At 37.8% G+C, this 15,778-nt stretch overlaps 1 protein-coding gene across 2 annotated transcripts in view; it reads right to left on the bottom strand.

Moving 5' to 3' along the window:
• lpp (LIM domain containing preferred translocation partner in lipoma) overlaps nucleotides 1–15,778 on the bottom strand; it is a 220,647-nt gene that overhangs the window by 196,697 nt on the left and 8,172 nt on the right. The window contains exon 1 of one of the 2 annotated variants that reach the window (XM_055213457.2): nucleotides 11,907–11,963. The exons of the other annotated variant lie outside the window; for it this stretch is intronic. The gene's annotated coding sequence lies outside the window, so the exon portion shown is untranslated. Of the gene's footprint in view, nucleotides 1–11,906; nucleotides 11,964–15,778 lie in introns of those variants that run through there. 2 annotated transcript variants of the gene reach the window in all.

Here is a 15,778-nt window from a genome sequence, read left to right as displayed (position 1 = left end):
ACTGTATCTGACACATATGTGAATTTTGTCCTCCTTTTTTAATATGTTACCTTACAACATATGTGTATCTAGGTCTGCTTTTGTTTGGGTTTATCACCTCTACAGACACTATGGTGTCCTGTAGCCATCAGATTCTGTATTCAGTGTTTCATTATCGAGTGATATTCCATAGTGCTGGATGGTACATCGAGTTTTGGTAATATATTAGTACTTTTCCCCACGGGGTTACAAGATACCATCTATTGGTATGGTCTGATATAACCCTCTGCCAGAAATGTTCACGGAGGTCAGAGTATGCTTTCCAACCACTGTGCATGTTGTGCAGTATATTTTCAAACAGGGAGGAAGCCCCTATCTTTGAATTATATTTTTATCATACACTGTTTTAATAAACTTGATTGTTACCTCTAATATGAGTATTTGGCTTGCATATACATTAATATCGAGATATTTATTGCACATCATCATTCACAACAGAATTTTAAGTAATGTCTTATAATAAAACACCTAAACAATAAGCGGATTAATTGACTCTGGTCAGAGAATTATTTTTTGTGTACTATGGCTTTGTTAGTTGGGATTTCATACCCCGAATTTTCAACTGCGATGTCCGTGGTGCTGAACTCAAGTGAATCAGCGGTAGTAGATAACCCGCACCTGAGGACCATCAGCTCTGCTTATATGTGCAACTAAGGCCACGTTTACACATACATGGTTATTTTGAAAAACGGAGACATTTACCTTAATTTGTGCCCTTCGGTAACACGTAAACGTAGATTTCGCCTCCGAAACAGATTCTTTCTAAAAACTCCGGCCAAAGTGGATATTTTGAAAACCTTCGTTTGCACGCCTGCAAGTAAACTGAGACAATCGGATGTTTAGGTGGCCAACTTCCCAGTATGCGTCAGAACTCGCACCTACGTCAAAAGTGTGACCTATGTTTACATGTGACTGCTACTCTGAATGGTTCCATGATCACATTTATGTTCGTGCAAACTCGTTTCGTGTATTGTATTTGCAAATACAGCTGCTTCATTATGTCGAAGAGCAGAGACGAGTGCTCGGAGGTCAGCAATTTTACGCGTGTTTGACTTCATGCGGTGCTGCAAGAACCGTCAGGCGGATGATGTCAACGTACCGCGAGAGCGAGTTGAGAAATCACACGTAGAGGTCTAATTTCGAAACACCTATTGGAACAACTCCTCCCTCCAACACGAAAAACCAGTCCGCGTCACCACCAGCGCCGCCGGTGATTGGCTTACATGGGCTTGAGCTTTTCTTGGTGGCATATGAAGACTTTCGTTGCAAAACGAGATAAATCCATTTTTTTACATTTTTGTCAAAACATGTTGATTATTATGTTATCATGTTATTATTCTGTTTTATGGTGCTACTTAGCTGTATTTTTTAAGTTATGAAGGTTTAAATCAAAACAAACCAACTGCAGTTGCATTGAAATTAATTGGAATGCACAACCAAAAAACGAGATTTCTGAACAATTAAAAAATGGTGGTTATCTCGTTTTGCAACAAAACTCTTCATATATACATGGGTACATGTAAATGAACACTTTTCAGAAAAATGACAGGTGTGCACGATGTTATTTTTGAAACCGGAGAGGTTGAAATGTCCGTTTATGAAAATATCCGCCCATGTGTAAACGTAGACTAATTTGCTGCTCTTAGTAGATAGCATTGGTCATTATGGAAATCAGCTGTTGGGTCTGTGTTATTTAATTTGCTCCTTTTAAGTAAATATCCTGCATATTACCACTCCTAACAAGGCTTTTTTGAAATTGCGATCTCACACTAATTTGCCCGTTTAGTAAATCTGGCCCTATATTTGTAAATTAATATTTGGAGAAGTGTGACAGACAATAAAATATTTTATGTTTTTATGACATGAATAAGAATAATAAATACATAAAAATAAATATTTACATTTATTAGGCAGACACACAAAGAATGATTCAAGTGGTTCTTTCTATTTGGCTAAATAAGATGTGATTCACAGTATGACTTATAAGGCAATATAATGATTACAAAATAATAACAACGGAGGAACATCAATAAATAGCTTTTGTTCATTGCCGCTCTGGTAATGTTTTAGCCTTTGATCTATTCAGGATTAGAGCGGGATGCTGTAAACATGTCTTTATTTCATTCATTAACAATAAAGGAAAATAAGAATTGCTGGTTTGTGATCACTGACGACACACACAGGATTTAACCTAATGCTCCCTATTCTATTTCTCAACCACATCAATAAAACGTTGTGAGAACACATCCACTCAATGAAAACTTTCCCACATGAAATCATAACAAAGGTTATAGATGACGCAGATATAAACATCCAGAAAGTGAAACACTTGCGATTAGGACATATGTTCAAAATTCTGGATGAAAACAATAAGAATAGTGACTGCCAGTTCTCTCCAAGGCAGTCTGAGAATGCATTTGATTCCACGCACATTCAAAACTGAATCCGTTCCAAGTCTAACAGTTGCAAGACAATATGTTCCAATGGGCGTACTGCAACTGAGGAGCTGAGACTATGAGACAGAACAACAAATCCGATTACTAAGCTCAAACTTGTGAATCGTTTCCTATTGAGACTGCATGGGATCACCAGGATGCATGGTAATTCTAAGGTCAATGCTGCTTTTGATAAATCAATAGCTAATGACATCAATATTTATTGACGTGTAACTCTTTCTTCAGACTTTTTCTGAGTTTTGGTATTTTGCTGTTAAACTCACACTGACATTGCTTTGAAAAGAACGGGTGCTTTTGATGAGACCACCCCGGCCAGACTTTAGATGCGTGATGAAGAGAGAGACAGAAAGAAAATATACAGAGAAACGGGAAGTGTCTGCTGGCAGGTGCTGGCAACATGGTGTAAGAAATAAGGACTTCCTGCCAAGTAGATGATTTGGGTCAGTAGGTAATTGCTTTCCTGGATCACAGAGGGCTCTGTGGCAATTAATCCCGGCTGTGAGCCACGTGAGCGGGGGAACACGTTCGCACTGCGGAGGCAACTGTGGCCAGAGAGAGGACCTGTCTGTTCCAGCCAAAAATTTAAGCAGCATTACTGTCTTTAATAGAGCCTCTGCCAAAATATATTACAAGAGGATGCAACAATTGCAGTGGAAGTGCAGAGCAGGTGCATAAAATCTGAAACATTTCTTGAAGTGAGGTTTGGGGAAGTGAGCAAAAACTGAAAATAAATTGAGATAAGAATTATCTGTCGTGAACTACATAGAGTAGAGAAGGGCTGGTGTCAGGTGGGAAAGAGGAGTCCCATGAATTCTAGCCAAGTCGACAGATCCAAAATAATTCATTACTAGATTCTGTTTTTTACATGTGAACGTTATCTCTTACTTAAACGTATTAAAAATGGCCTTTAACAGAACATTGATTATGACTTTCCATTTGTGAAGTGACAGCACTGCTCTGCAATAAAAACGTTTTTAACTTAGCATGACTCCACAAAATGAACAGTACACTTTTTCTATTCCATGAAAAACACATTTTTTTCCACTTTCTACTTTCACAAAGTTTTGAAAAAGACCCCCCTACCAAGTTCAATGGCAAGCCAATAATGCACAGTGAATTAGTTTAAATGCCAGCAATGCTGACTCAAAAGGGATTTTTTTTTATTCTGTATAGACCTCAGAACACTTTGCTCATTTTTTTAATACCTCATTATAGCTTTTTTCTCATTTCTTTCTGGCTCCACTCTTTTTAAATTTGTACTTTCTTTTGTAATAATACCACTTTCTATTAGCATTGCACTTTAAGAGGCGTTTAAATCTGTCTAAAGATTAGAGACTTTTTGAAACTAAAAGCTAAGTTGTGAATCTTTGAATTTTTGAACTCAGATCTAAAACACTTACTTACTTACTAAAACAAAACAAGATCATAAAAAACAAATTGGTTTTCTTGCATGAAAAGAATACATCTGTCCTTAAAGAGCAAACAAATGAAGCCTGAATAAAAAGAAGAAAAACATCTGATGACCTCGAAGCCAATCTATGACTAAGTGGATGGATATAAACATGAAATAGTGAAGCATATATCTTATGCCAGTAGAGATAAGTACAGAGTTGCTTTTGTTCATGTGGAAAAGCATGATGATGTGCATGACTGAACATTGGTTTATATAAAATAAAACAAACAACATGTCTGTTTGTCTGTTTTAAAAACTAAAACGTAATTACCTTTTAGCAGATATACACAGTTTAAATATTGTTTCTTTTCAAATAAAAGATACCAAAATATTAATGACTGATCCTGTACCACTTTTTGTACAATTAAATGCTCTATAGATTAAAAATGTATATCCTCCTAAGTACTGCGTAGCTTTACAAAAGATTAGCCTGTCCAAAAGATCACTGGGTGTCCCATTTGTCATTTTATGATTTAGATGAAATATGCCTGTGTCCCATGACCACACAGTGGAGTACTACCAGACAGTGTGTGTGACATCATCAAAGCATAGAGGACAACAGTGACTGAGGGTGTTGGGACAGAGTCTAAAACAAAGCAATTGATGAAATTTAGAGCAATTGATGAAATAAGCTTGCACAACTTTCACAAACTGCTTTTGTATTAGTAATGATAGTCTAAAGACTGTGCCATACACTGTGGATTCGTACAAGAAGTCAGGACCGATGGAAATACATTGTGCTCGGTACATTTCACATTAGACCAATAGGTGCAGTCTTTTGTGGCTTTTCAAACACATATTTGACTACCTCTGAAAGTGGACGCGTTCAAAATGTTTTAGACCCTGTTCAAACCTAAGGGTCTAAGGGCTAAAGTTAAACCACTCCAGGATCTTTCACACATTACCATTGTGAGGCCTAAAAAATCAAATCTTAAATTAAAGCTCTTGAACAGCCAAAAAGAACCCACACACAATTTTTTCCAGCAACTACATCCAAAGCAGAGATTTAACTACTTTGGTTAGCTCCAAAAAGCTCCATATTTGTGATATAATCCTGAAAATGTTGTCCAAAAAAGGGCAGATGCTCACTCATCCATCCTAAATCCAATAAAGCACAGGAATAACTGGCACAGTAATGAATACAACCGTTACACTGACTGCCTCTCTCAGTAAGCTATCACTTAACAGGCCAACATCTACCTCTCCTCTGAGGCCATGATCTAGGCTTTTGGGTAGCATTTTTCACCTCATTACTTTAAGCCAACAAGCCTCATAACCATTGCAATGACATCTGCTAGTCTGGCACATGCAACCTTTTAAGCTGGGCTCCATTAACAGCGTGTCAGAAGAAATTAATCTACCATTGACCTCTGATCCCAAGAGCCCATGGGGCTTGGAAGATAATGCCTTTTTTGGCAGATCACAGAATTTATACGCAATGACGTGAATGTTTGATATTGGCACTTTTATCGTAATGTATATGTTTAAAGGGGTCCTAGCCCTTGGGGTGAACTAGAAAAATTTTCATATTTCACATTATTGCAGCACCTCTCTTCTTAGTCTGTCTCCTCCTAGTGTGGTTAAGCTTGCCCAGTCTGTTCAAGTCACCTGGCTGTTTTAAAAATGCCTGCCCTATATCATAACTCCTATCTTCAGTTTCTTTGGTGTAAAGACTAAGAACAGCATCCCTTTTGCCTTATCAATTCAAGCACCAGCTTGACCGGTTACCACATTTGGAAACATGACTTAAGCAGGTCCTTTTAACAAAAAGAGATGCATTTTAACTGTAACATTAAGAAATGCTTAATTTAACTCACATGAGAAGACAGATTTTGACACCACCCTAATCCTAAAAAATACAGATTGGTGCCACTGTTTCTGTTCCAAAAACACAGAAAAAGCCTTGACTTCCCGTCGTAGCGCTAAGTGGAAAATAATTGCTTAGACTTTGTAAATAAAGGAATTGCACATTAAAATAGAAAGCTATTAAACCCTTAGTCTTCTAATAAGAGGATAATCACCCACTTATTTACTATAGCTTCACTTTCCTGCAATCAGTTTCAGCTAGTAATTGCTCTTGTTAATCAATCCTAACGTTTATTTGCTGTCAGGAGATGCTCTTAGATAGACAACACTATGAAAACAAACACTAGATATCAAAAGGTCTTGACAAATTAAGGCCAACAATGAGAAGTGAATGAGAGCAAATTCAAAGCTTAATCCAGATTACGGAGAATGCCAGTGGATTGGTGTCATATTCTAAAGGAAGCATTAAAGTCCACATTAAATCAGATGGAGTATTGCAGTGTTTATTATAAACAATTTATCAGTTTCATTTGTATGCGAGTCAATTTTTTTATTCATGTGCCCTCATAAACTCAAATCAAATCTAAAAATGTACTTTTGCCCACTTATGAGGATCCTTCTCTGACGTCAGATACATGGCTTTGACGGATCATCCATTAACCCCGCCACCTCCCAACTGTCAGTCTGTTGTTATTTTGAATGAAACGCCTACTTTTTTTATATCACATCAATTCACAGTGGAAACACAAGTTTCACCCGGAAATACATCACAACACGGAAACAAAGTTGGCCGCAAATTCCTGTTGACGAGGACTTTTGATTGTGCAACCTTGTTTCTGTGAGCCATAAACAAAATATTAAAAAATGTTTATAATATTTCTAAAAACCACACAGTAACATTATATTTTTGGGAGGTTTGTTTTTATTTTAAAAACAAAAGTATCAAGGACGTTTTAAAAGAAAAGCTATCAATTTAAATTTCTATTTAATTATTTCCCCGCCAACGACGAGTTTTTCGGCAATCCGTAATTTCGCTATTATCACCTTACTTATAAAACCCAAAAGTATGCCCTTAGGCAGGGTTCCCACACCTTGATCAAGGATCTCTCAACGACTTTCCAGGTACAATACCCTCAAATTCAAGTACTAAATGTGGGGCATATGTCAAGTGAGAGCAAGGTTACATTGTGTTACATTTTAAGATACATTGTTACAGTTCCCTTTTGAGGAAACTTGCGATGCGTCACTGCGGTGACACTTTGGGGACGCCTCCAGGGGTAAGTGCATCTGAATGTGTATATCAAATTCAACCAATGGTGAGGCTTACCAACAAAGACAGGGTGACGCAGGAGCCAGGAAGTATATCGCTATCTGAAATATTGCCAAAGATGGCGTAACAGGGACGCAAGAAGTATGGCAAGGGAGACGCAGCGTCTCGCTCCCTTCTCAGGGAACAACAGTTACATACGTAACCCGAGACATTTTCATGTGTCAAACACAACTATGCAAAAAAGGCATTTGGGTATGAATACAGAAGATTTTAAAGCATTTAAAGCGAACAGTTTATGTGTGCTTAAATGGCTAGAAATTTTATGCTATTATCCTACACTACACAGGAGATAATATGGATTTTTTTCCAGAGAACTTCTTGCATTAATAGATTCAAGTGCTTTCAATGACCTGTATCTATGTATGTTTTTTTTTTAAACTTCCCAGGGCCTTGAATTTTCCCCCCAGATTCACAAACTTTCAAGGATTTCAAGAACCATGTGATAACCCTGCTTGGGGCAAACAGTTCAAACTGCGCGTTTATGTTTTGATGATCGCTCTGAATCTGATCTCTATCAAAAGTCCTTCACAAAAATGCATTTATCTCACCTTTTTGCTCAAAATTTTGTATTTTTGAAGAAACCTAACCGTTCTTTCATTTGATATATGTTTATATATTTAAAGAAGAAAATTTTCTGGAAGCCACTTGCAACATTTTAAAAAACGCTCATTTAAAAAATGAGTTGACATATAAGTGTGGGCATAAAGATAACAAAGATAAGAAAGTCTTTTTTAAGCAACAGGACAATTATTCACGAACAGTAAAATATCTTGACTAATGCTAAGCGCTCCGGCTGGTCCCTGCACTGCTTCCAAACTGAATGAAGACAAGTGTTGGGGAGCTAGCTGTAAACTTTGCCTGGAGCCAAGAGGGGCTGGATATGAAGATTTTCAATACTGGTAAGCGACAAAACGTAATGAGATTATCACACCGTTCTATCATTAAAGTCGGGTAAATCATTCCTTACGGCTATTAAGGTCTACCTTTCCCTGCCGCAGCTATGCCGTGGTACTGGAGGAATGTGAAGGTGTAATCTGCTAGGGAGTACTGGATGTAAAGTGTTAGTTTACTAATGGTCAAGAGCACAGAAGGCATGGAACAGTGTTCTTAGACTTTCTTTTTTGGAAAAATATTTTTTTTGAACTTTTATAATGATCCCATTTTTCAAATTTTATTTGTTGTCTAAGGTTGCTGTTAGAGCATAAATAATGCCTGCAAAAAAGCTCAAAGTTCAATGCAAAGCGATTTATTTTCTACAACGAAATTCACTTTTCAAGGACTACAGAGAACAGCCGGTTTGGACTGCAGCCCTCTACTTGCCGGATACATCAATATAAGAGTTTTTAGCCCTTATTAGACAGACATTCCGGAAAATACACGGAAAATGCATCCTGGATTTTTCCGGGATCGTTAGATTTTTTTGTTCATTCACACTGCCATGATTAGCCGGCATCTGCACGGTCCCGGAAAGACACGTGACCTGTTGAAAGTCTTGCCCTCTCTTCTACGCAGCGTCTGAAGTTTGCATATTATTTATTATTTCTCTCTCCAGAAACAACTCGAGTGCATAAAGGAGCGTGTGAACGCACAGTTCTATGCTGGTGAATTATCTCAGCTTCTGAGTGGATATTTGATGAGCTCCCTGATCTCTGCTTTAATACAGTTTTCAGACATTTCTCATCGTGATTGTTTATATGGATTTAAAACCCGCATTTTTAAGAAGCTGAACGATATATCTTGTTGGGATGACGCGTGGGCATTTTCGTTTATTATAAGCTCAAATGAGCACGTGACACGATATTCTTTTATGCCGCTGAATGATCTCCATTTCAACGCAGTAAGTGACTAGCTAACTTACCTGATATCTGCTTCAGTCCAGTTTGCTGAGATTTCTCATCATAAATGTTGTAAATCCCTCATTTTAAAGTGTTGGACGAACTTCATGTTGCCATGACACGCGCGTCCTCACTACGTCACGTGCGTCATTGTTAATGCATCTCATTTCACGAGATGTTATTGAAGCAGTTATTTCCTGATAACTGCTTCAATCTAGTTTGCAATATTTCTCGTGGTAAATGTTTAAATAAATGTTATCTCTCGTTTTAAGGAGCTGAACCATAACGTTTGTTGTGATGACGCGCGCGTCCTCACTATGACACGCCCATTACTGCATTGTTTCGGCTTCTTGTTCACACAGAGGGTTTTCCGTGTATCTGACTAGGTCCTCTTTCCGGCAACGATCCCAGAAGATATACAGGACGCGTTTGTGTTCACACAGACGCTTGTCTGGCACTTTTACGGGTATTTTCTGGGACCAAAGGTCTGTGTGAATGGTTTTCTTGACTAAACTCCGCCCCTGCTAAGCTAAGCTGCCGTCGAATCACAACACAGTAAACCAGCTACACAATCCGAACTCGTTACGTATTTCTCAAGGGGGGACCTCATAAAACAAGGAAGACGTCACCCCATTTTTAGGACAGTAAAAACAACTGTATACAGATAAGTAAATTGTGTCAAAAATACAGCAATTCTTTTACACACGCAACATGAACACATATATGGCACACTGTAAACACAATCAAAGCTTCGAAAACACAGGAAAAATGTGACCTTTACTATGCAATAAGTGTAAGTTTAAGTTCAAATAACTAAATGTATAGTGTGACTTTTAAGCAGGAAACTATATAACTTTTTATTAGAATCGATTAAAATAGCATTAATAAGTCAGTACATTGGGGTTGAAATCACATTCTTGCCTTAATCACCAAGTTACAACAGTAAGCCTACAATAATCATTTTTTATTCAGAGCTGTCGGGTCCGATTTGGTGAGAACATTTTTAACGTCAGTTATTTGTCCTTGCTGGTTTACGTCATGTTCATTTACAAAACGAAGGCCTGGAGGCAGATATGCTACTTGTTTGCTCAGACAAGTACCAAGCCTATCAATCTGCTGAGATTTAACATGTAAACTACTGGAACTACACTCATGAAAATGTTATATGAAATAATCCAAGGCCAGATGTTTTAGGGGTAACAGAAATAGTGAAAAGCCAAATTATTATACAATTTCAATTCAAAGGTAAATCAACGTCTCTCGACAGCCACAAGAAACACAAAAGCACCAGATACACTCCGTTCACAGTGATTACTCAAGCAGGTTATGTCATGGTAATGGGGCAATATTAATGCAATCTTGTTGTTGTACTGAATAATAACACATTTTATACCACGGGGCGGGCTGTTGGATGCTTTATTTTGATTGGTTGAGAAATGTTTCACAAGTATGCAATGCTTTTCGATAAATGCACACCTGACCTGACTTGTCAAATGTCTTAAAATAACCACCAGAGCAATTTCTGTGCTAACCGTGGTATTAGCGGAATAGTTGACTTTGGTCCTTTGAATAATTTGAAAGGTGTCACTGGGTGTGCATTATTTTGAAATAATTCAATGACCTGTCGTCAATTATTCCTTAAATATTTCCTTCACCAAAAACTGGTAAAAAGTACAAAGTTGCATGTCACCAAACAAACAGAGCACAGAAGAAAACTAAAATGTGCCAGTGCTGTTACAAGAAATATTATAACTTTCATCACAGTGAGTGCATGGTCATTAAATAAATATTCATACTGCATGCAGATTGATCTTTATATAAATACACAAATGTTTGTGTTGAAGCTAACAGAGTGGTGTGTGACAGTAAACTGTCTATAGAATGTGGTAAGAAAAACACACTGCTCTGCTTGCACACGACCATTTCTGTTTTATGTAAATAAACTTTGTCCAAGCCATACATTTGAGGACTTTCAAGTATTTGAGCTATACTGCCTTTAAAGGAAAACTTTGTAGTTCTTCATCCATCAAGTAATACACTCCAAAAACATATCCAGATATGTCTGCAGCCTGTAAAGACTTTCACAGACTGAAAACACACTAAACAATGCTAAAGGAAGTTGGATAGATCACTCACCACTATGAAACTATGAAAACTGTCACGTAAGAATACAAGAGATATTTGACAATATGATGAGCAAGATAATGCAAATCCCAATGAAATACCTAATTATACTTAAAAAAAGAATTTAAAAGAAGAATTTTTGTCAAATCAGCTAATATTTTTATGTTACTTTAATAATAAAAAAAATAAGATAAACAACATTTACTTGATTTTATAAGTTATGTCAACTTGTCACAAGCCCAAACTTAAAATAGTAGGTTGAATTGACTTGCAAAACCAAGTTGTTTTAACTTCAAGCTGCATTTTTTACAGTGTATGCACAGAAGGACATTTATTTTTATGCAATGAGGAACTGTCCCTAAATTGGACTAAACACTGTACTGTTCTTTATTTATTTATTTACAAATAAAGCACGAAGTGCATCTGCCCATTGTGAAGCACACAAAAACACTGAAGTACCTTTATATTAACTGCCAACCATATGAGTCAGAATACGAAGAACAGAATGAATGAAGAAACGCTTCAATAATGAGACAAAAATCCTTCACCAAAATGTCATATTTCTAATAAATGCTTATCTAAGAAAATGTCTCTAAAAATGAAGGCCACAAATAGCAGCCTTGCAAACTCTTGCTTTAAAGATACACTTCCCCAGGATACAACAGAACAGCAATTATAAACAAGAGCACAAGCATGCACCAAGGTTAATATCCATACAATGTATGTCCAACCAGGAGAGGAGAGGAGAGGAGAGGAGAGGAGAGGAGAGGAGAGGAGAGGAGAGGAGAGGAGAGGAGAGGAGAGGAGAGGAGAGGAGAGGAGAGGAGAGGAGAGGAGAGGAGAGGAGAGGAGAGGATACTTACAGCATCCGTGTTTCAATGCACTAAAGAGAAGCTCTCAGTTAATAGGAGTTTAGTGAGGAGGACCCAAAGCCAGGCCCTTATGCTGTTAAATGACTCACAGTCTTGCTTCCTACTCAACTGTGCAGTCATTGGGAGGTAAACATTTCCAAATATGGCAATAAAAAATAGGCAAAAGATTACGGGCAAAATTTCGTAGACTTGCTTTTTGGTCAGGAATGCCACTGTTTTATTGACCAGAGTCACATGGAAGCCAAGTTTGTGGTTCTTACTATTTGGAGAATAACAATGATAACTGTTGAGAGATGTTTAAGGCGGCTAGAAGCCTTACGTTGACCTCCAAGAACAAGACAAACCACAGTCTCTAAAAGCACTCGCTGCTGGGATTGCAGTTCAACTAGAAGATCCAAGCATTATGCTACCATTAAAAATATTCTGGGCACATAAATAAAACACGTACCACACCAGACTCAAATACACATGAAGTCTAAATGGTGTATCTATATCGTGTAGTCTTTTTGCTTTGGCTTTTTTTTCTTTTCTGACAAACTATTCCATCAAGATACCTCAAATCTCCTATGTTTGCCTGAACATTGAGCAAAGGAACATAACAGTTTTCTTTGGCTGATAAAATGTACCGAACACAGTGCAGGGAATGCCCAAACATGGAAAGTTGGGAGGCGCTCATCAATCTATCTGGGCACGCTCAGTACAATACTCACGGAGCTTATCATTAAACAAAAACATTTCCCTAATACTTAGATATTTACCCTGAGAACACCCCTTCTTTAAAATGCAAAATATCTTACCTCCTGCAGGGTAGTATTTACCCAGATACATGTGTCAATACCAATGTGCAATACACTCACCTAAAGGATTATTAGAAACAGACCCCCCTTTCACCTTCAGAACTGCCTTAATTCTACATGGCATTGATTCAACAATGTTAGAAATGTTGGCCCATATTGATAGAATAGCATCTTGGAGTTGATGGAGATTTGTGGGATGCACATCCAGGTTCCACCACATCCCAAAGATGCTCTATTGGGTTGAGATCAGGGGACTGTGGGGGCCATTTTAGTACAGTGAACTCATTGTCATGTTCAAGAAACCAATTTGAAATGATTCAAGCTTTGTGACCTGGTGCATTATCCTGCTGGAAGTAGCCATCAGAGGATGGGTACATGGGTGTCATAAAGGAATGGACATGGTTAGAAACAATGCTCAGGTAGGCCGTTGCATTTAAACAATGCCAAGTTGGCACTAAAGTGTGCCAAGAGAACATCCCCCACACCATTACACCACCACCACCAGCCTGCACAGTGGAAACAAAGCATGATGGATCCATGTTCTCTTTCGGTTTACGCCAAATTCTGACTCTCAAATTTAGACCAAAGCAACATTTTTCCAGTCTTCAACTGTCCAATTTTGGTGAGCTTGTGTAAATTGTAGCCTCTTTTTCCTATTTGTAGTGGAGATGAGTGGTACCCGGTGGGGTCTTCTGCTGTTGTAGCCCATCCGCCTCAAGGTTGTGTTTGTTGTGGCTTCACAAATGCTTTGCTGCATACATCAGTTGTAACGAGTGGTTATTTCAGTCAAAGTTGCTCTTCTATCAGCTTAAATCAGTCGGCTAATTCTCCTTTGACCTCTAGCATAAAAAAGGCATTTTCGCCCACAGAATTGCCGCATACTGGATGCTTTCACACCATTTGTAAACCCTAGAAATGGTTGTGCGTGAAAATCCCAGTAACTGAGTTGATTGTGAAATACTCAGACCGGCTCGTCTGGCACCAACAACCATGCCCCGCTCAAAATTGCTTAAATCACCTTTCTTTCCCATTCTGACATTCAGTTTGGAGTTTAGGAGATTGTCTTGACCAGGACCATACCCCTAAATGCATTGAAGCAACTGCCATGTGATTGGTTGATTAGATAATTGCATTAACTCTTTCCCCGCCATTGACAAGATATCTCGTCAATCAAAAGAAAACGCTTCCCCGCCAATGACGAGTATTTCCGTCTTTCCGCAATACCGCTATTATCCACTAGGTGGTTCCTCAACTTTTTAAACCCGGAAGTATTGCCCTCTGGCAAGCTGCTGCATGTCCGTGTCTGTTTTAAAGATCGCTCTGAATGGGATCTCTATGAAAAGTCTGTCCCAAAAATGGAATTATCTCTGCTTTTTGCTCAAAATGTGGTGTTTTTGCAGAAACCTACCCATATTCAAAAGCTGATTACAAAAGAACTACTCAAGGTAGGATGAAATGTTTTTTTTTTTGTTTTTAAAGCAGAGGGTCTGTTCTTTCATTTGTTATATTGTATGTTTATATATTTGAAGAAGAACATTTTCTGGAAGGCATTAAACTTTGGTGAAAATCATGAAAAACGCAGGCGCTGGCTGGCAACTTTTTTTTAAAATGCTGGCGGTGAAAGAGTTAATGAGAAATTGAACAGCTGTTCCTAATAATCCATTAGGTGGAGTGTATATACAACAAGTCAGTATAGAGTGAATCAGAATAAGTACACAGTTACTTACATTATATAAAATTCCTTTGTTGGTAAATATCTATATTGAAAGTCGAACAGTGAATCTCAAGGGCTTCTTCAAGATCAGCTAAGCGTTATTGCCATGCTCAATGCCAGAAGACTGTCTATCTATTTCACATCAACAGCCCATTTTCCTGCACGAAACTGGTCGTCATTTTCAGACAGGGACCTTTATTATACCTGTAAGTGAACTTGTCTCCTGTACGGCATGATGATTATTATAATTATCAGCTACGGGGAAAGAATACGCAAAGTGTTTTAAAAAGCAGATTGTGTCCACCTGACAGATTCTTGAAAAGTGATAAGAAACAGCTTTAAGTTTAGTAAATATGGCACGAGATCACATCTGACCCTATGAAACGGGCCTCTTATTAACTAAGAATTTGTTTATTTGGTTTTAACATATAAAAGGCACAGAGGGTCATTCATAAGATTTTTTCCACCCATGTATCATCGCTTTGCAGAGCTTAATTGTAATGCAACAAAACTAGGTTACATTCATAGATGAATAAACACCGCATGTATTCCTCAAATCATAAAATTAATCTCACCGAGTACCTGACATAAAGAGCAGAGCTCTGTGAAATCACAATCATAAAGATAACGTAATTAAAACATATTCAAGCCTTGAATATCTAATCTTTTACTCATTGTTTATACAAAACAGAAATCAAATCACACAAAGCAGTTGATGATGAGCGCTAGGCTGATATTTTGTGCAGTTATATTACAATGGGAGAAAGATATTCGGGAGTTTCGATGTGGTTTCGCTTTAAAGAAACACTAAAATAGCCTTTTATGTCTGAAACCACAGAGGGGGTTTTAGAAGTAATAATAACCCATTTAAAGGAGGTTAAACAGTGTCAAAGAGAGAGACTTCAGGTGATTAAAGATGCATAATTAACTTTGGCCGTGTACTCCCTCTGAGGAGAGCTGGCCAACCCAACCCTACAATAGAGCAAATAACACTTCCCTCTGTGAATCCAGGAGAACACATTTCCAGCAGGGGGATTAGGGGCGTAATTACATATGGTATATTTCTAGATGTACACACTCTTAATACGTGTTTTTATAATTAAAGGAGTAGTTCCCAAATATGAATACACCTTCATAATTTGACTGCCATCATGCAATTCCATCAGAATATTATATGAACACAAACTAATAATTTTAGATTAAAATGTTATCTCTCTTATAGTTGTCATATGTGTGTTTCGTCACAATATGTCACGCAAGAACCAATGAGATTCAGTGCCTCCATATTTGAAATTACCACGCTGATCTGTATGTTTCCATGGATATGCAACATATCGACAAAGTCCCATTAG

Source organism: Misgurnus anguillicaudatus, chromosome 8 (genome assembly GCF_027580225.2).
Source record: "Misgurnus anguillicaudatus chromosome 8, ASM2758022v2, whole genome shotgun sequence".
Taxonomy (NCBI): domain Eukaryota; kingdom Metazoa; phylum Chordata; class Actinopteri; order Cypriniformes; family Cobitidae; genus Misgurnus; species Misgurnus anguillicaudatus.
Note: the sequence above shows the minus strand (reverse complement) of the source record. Positions and strands in the feature narration are given on the sequence as shown.